The sequence below is a fragment of the Pteropus vampyrus genome, unplaced genomic scaffold (assembly GCF_000151845.1).
Source record: "Pteropus vampyrus isolate Shadow unplaced genomic scaffold, Pvam_2.0 Scaffold12165, whole genome shotgun sequence".
In the NCBI taxonomy this organism is placed as follows: Eukaryota; Metazoa; Chordata; class Mammalia; order Chiroptera; family Pteropodidae; genus Pteropus; species Pteropus vampyrus.
This window is the reverse complement of record NW_011900946.1, coordinates 5,516-9,800: the sequence shown is the minus strand read 5'-3', so window position 1 is coordinate 9,800 and position 4,285 is coordinate 5,516. Positions and strand designations below refer to the sequence as shown.

Sequence of the window (4,285 nt, the reverse complement as noted above, 5' to 3'; positions counted from 1 at the left end):
AATATAGGAATATTCTGATATATTTGAAATATAGTTAAGTTCCAGTATTTGAATTTCAGCTTAATTTTCTTGAAGTAATGATAAAATTTGTATCTTCTTTATATTTAAGATTTGTTACAGGCTAGTAATATTTATACAAGGAGATCCCAAAGTAAAGACAGCTGTAGGTATTTTATTTGAAAAAGCATTCAGAATTTTCCTTCTTTGTTCTTTGAATTATATTCAGAAATATTTTTGAATCTTTCTTTCAAATTATGTGAGTTCACGTTTTCCTCTGAGAGCCAAGAAATTAATGTGGTGTTTAAGTTGTTTCCATTCTTTTTGCTATTGTAAACAGTGCTGCAGTAAATATTGTACTGTATATACATAAATGTGAACCTAAAATGCTTAGATCAATGTAACATTTTAAGTAACAGAATGCTGTCATAATGTTTTCAATTATGACGGCATTCTGTGACCAGAAAGATAGTATATAATGACTCCCAAAGTGAGTATTTTTATTATAGCATAGTGTAAGTCCACATATCTGTATTTCCCAACTTTATACATATTCCCAGTTATTCTCTGGGTTTCAGTCACTCATGCCTTAGGATATCATCTGGTATCCCAAGTAGATTAAGATGCTTACTCTTCAGTGGGCCACATTTACACGTGGCAGGAAAACTAACATTGGTGCTGTGTAATGGAGTTTGTGATGGGTCAACCTGATTGTGACTCTCAGGGTAGTGACATGTGTCCACATAGATTCCAGGAATTATCATGATGAAGACGGGCACTGACCTGAGCCTACTGTATTTTTGTATAAAGTTTAAAGCTGTGCTTCTGAACTTTGGAATACTATTTATTTATTGTTTCAGTTTTTAAAATTGCTGTTATGAAGTAATAACATGCATGTAGTAAAAATTCAAATAATATAAAAAAGGGCATACAGTAAAAGCATATACTTCCTCTTCTCATACTGGTTATTAGTTTATTAGTATATCCTACCAGAAATATTTTATGCATTAAAAAATTGAATTGTGTGTGTGTGTACATCTTTTGTACATTGTGGATCTTTTTTTCCCTCTCATACTAAAATTATATCTTGGATATATCTCAGAGGTCATCCATATCAATGCAGATGGATTTACTGCATTCATTTCCCCCACTGTATTTCATTGCATTAGGTACATATCCACAACTTGTTTAACCGTCCTGCTTTAATGGACTGAGTTCAGATATGCTGGCTAGTTGTCCTACTTTGCCGGGAACTGAGAGATTTACCAGGATATGGGACTTTCAGTGCTAAATCAGGACAGCCTTGGGCAAATTGGGACAGTTGGTCATTCTGTGTTTAAGTTGTTTCTATTATTTTTGCTATTGTAAACAGTGCTGCAGTAAATATTGTACTGTATATACATGAATGTGAACCTAAAATGCTTAGATCAATCTAACATTTTAAGTAACAGTTTTCTTTTTCTTTCTTTACTTCTTTTGTTTTAATATTACCAGGGCCCGACCAGTTATCACAGTAAATGCTGGCCTTGAAGTGTACCCTAGCATTCTTAATCAAGACAGTAAAACCTGTCCACTGCCTGGGACAGATCTTAAAGTTTCCTGGTAAGAGTATTTGTTTAATAATAGTTTTTATTGTGATTATTGGTTCAATTATTGTAAAAGCAATTGAAAAGGAAGGTGGGGGTTCTGAAATATTGCTAAAGCAGTTTCTATAGGTGTACTTTATTTTCATGTTATAGACTGGATTATAAAAATATTGTTCCAAAGATATGTAGAAGGCTTTAGAAATGTGCTAAGAACTACTATAAAAAATTTTTTAAATGATACATGCTCAGAGAATATATTCAAAATGAAGGAAAAGCTAATAAGATCTCAGAACTCATTTATTTGAATTCTAAAAAGGCCCATGAACATTTTAATTTTTAAAAGATATCTTTTACAGATTTAATATCTGAATAGCCGTATGAAAAATATTATTTTGTTCTAGTATACTGGTCTTCTACTTGTTCCTTAACTAGTTTCTAAAGAAAAAAATACTTTTATAAATTTAATGTCTGAATTCTCTAGTCCAGTGTTTCTCATCTCCATTATTTTTATGCTGCTCTTTGCTCTATTATATGATTTTTGCTATATTTTTGTTTTACCGGTGTTTATAATTTTCTTAAGATTTTTTCTTGAAATTTAGTCATGTTTTCCTTTAAAACATTTTAAAATAAAATGGAAAAACCATTATTTTGATCATACATGTCAAAATAAGTATTAAATTAATCATGAAAAATCTGGGCCCACATAGTGTTAAAGTCACAAAGTGAGGATCCCACACCCTTGGGTTCATGTTCCTGGCAGAAACAGAAAAGTCAGAGAACTTATGGACAAAAGGTAGAATGATTGGAATTTGGGAAAATTTCATTTCAGAGGAGCTAATGAAAAGATATCTTGTCTGATTTTGTTTTTTTAATTCTCACTGTTATTGAAATCATTTTTCAAAATTTTATTTCTTTGGATTGCATTAAAATTCAGTAATATTTGGTTTTCATTTTTGTCAGTTAGTAGTGGAAGTTGTTTTCAGGATTTTTGACTGTAAGTTTTACTGCCTTTATTCCCTATAGTCGCCCTGCATGTCCCTGTGAAGTTGCTAATGATATGCTTATAATTATGCTAATGATTTGAAGACTTTGAATACGCTAAAGCAGTAGCTGTCATATGTTTTCAATTCTGACACATACTACAAAATAAATTTTGCATCGTAATCTAGCAAACACATGTATGTAATTAAAACAAAAGCTCTATGAAATCTTACCCTCAATGCTTGCCAGTTTTAAATATTTACGTTATTTTTTTAAGATGCTGGACACAACCCATTAAACTGATTTAGGACCCGTTAATAAATTGTGAAAAACACTGTTCTAGAGGAGCTTGCTAGTTAAAGGAAACTTTGGTTGGGCTTTTTATTAAACGAAACATTATTTGGTTTCTGTATTGTCGTTTACCTCATTTAGATACATCAGCACATTCTATAAATTTGAGAGGAACTTAGGAAATTCTTTTCTTTTTCTCTTTTTCATTTTTATCAGGGTACTTACTTTGAAAGAAAATGTGCTTAAATTACTGAAGGATGAATTAGATTATTCTGTATTAGTTTCATGTGTTAAGACATGATGGATATAAAGCTTCATGGTGTGAGCTACATAGTAGAAATGTAAGATATTCAAAAATATGTCTAAACTGAATTATAAGATTTATACATATTTTTATTTTCCTACAGTTTTAATGTCAGGTTCTGCTTAAAGGCAGACGGCAAAGGAGCACTTCCCACGAAACTTAGTAAGTGTTCTATGGAAAAATTATATTATTCTAATGATGCTGCCTACACAGCACTTAAAAATGTTTTAGGATATTTAGTTACTGTTAGGAAATTTAGTTTATAATAGTTACTCAAATAGTTAGTATTACTGTTTTTTGTTTGAATATTTATACTTAAAGCCATTTAAAATTGCAACATAATTACTTTGGAAACTCAATAAGCCAATTCAGAAATAAAACAATTATTTATTGACATTGTGAACAGAATAGTCCACTGAATGGTAAATATGATCTTCACAAAGTTAAACAGTTACCAGTGTGAGATAAATGAGCTGGAGGGGAAATAAGTATCATAGTTTATAAGTAGATTATCAACTGAGAAGTTTATATTTCAGGTCTTGGAGAAGTCCCCAGCAATCTCTGGAGTGAAGGTAGTTTAGAAATAGTGACAAGAAGTAGAAAAAGTTTTGGCCACTAAATTTAACCCAAACTCTAACTCGACTCTTCATTTCTTAAACACGGTATATGTGGTCCTCAGAGCAAGGTAAAAGAGTTAAGTAATTGTTGCCAGGATTTGTCAGTACGTTAGTGACAAATGCTAAGGAGTAATAATAAAGCAGGGGAAGAGGACTGAATCTTTTGGGTGTGTGTGAGTGCGTAAAAGTTCAATAGGGTAGCAAGGCAAGGTGTCACTGGGAGAAAACTTCAATGAAGACCTGAAGGAAAGGAAGGAGATAGGGGATGTCTAGAGGAGTATTTTGCACAGAGGAAATGACAATTTCAAGAAGACTGAGGCAAGAGCATGCTTAGTGTGTTTGAGAAACAAGGAAAGCAGTGTAGGTGGGTGGAACAGAACTGGAAGTAATGTAGCCCGGGGTTTTCACGCACATTAGGCACGAAGTTCAACATTTAGAGAAACTTGGAAAGAGATATGTAGTTTGAAAGATCTGTACTTACCTCCTTGAAAGAAACTACTTACAGACCT

The 4,285-nt window shown here is 32.2% G+C and overlaps 1 long non-coding RNA gene across 1 annotated transcript; it reads left to right on the top strand.

Annotated features, from left to right (window-relative positions):
* The first annotated feature begins 1,472 nt into the window (after positions 1–1,472).
* Positions 1,473–3,714, top strand: LOC111735030. The gene is made up of 3 exons (XR_002778655.1): positions 1,473–1,599; positions 3,263–3,321; positions 3,696–3,714. It is a non-coding gene; the product is annotated as an uncharacterized LOC111735030 (long non-coding RNA).
* The last annotated feature ends 571 nt before the right edge of the window (positions 3,715–4,285 follow it).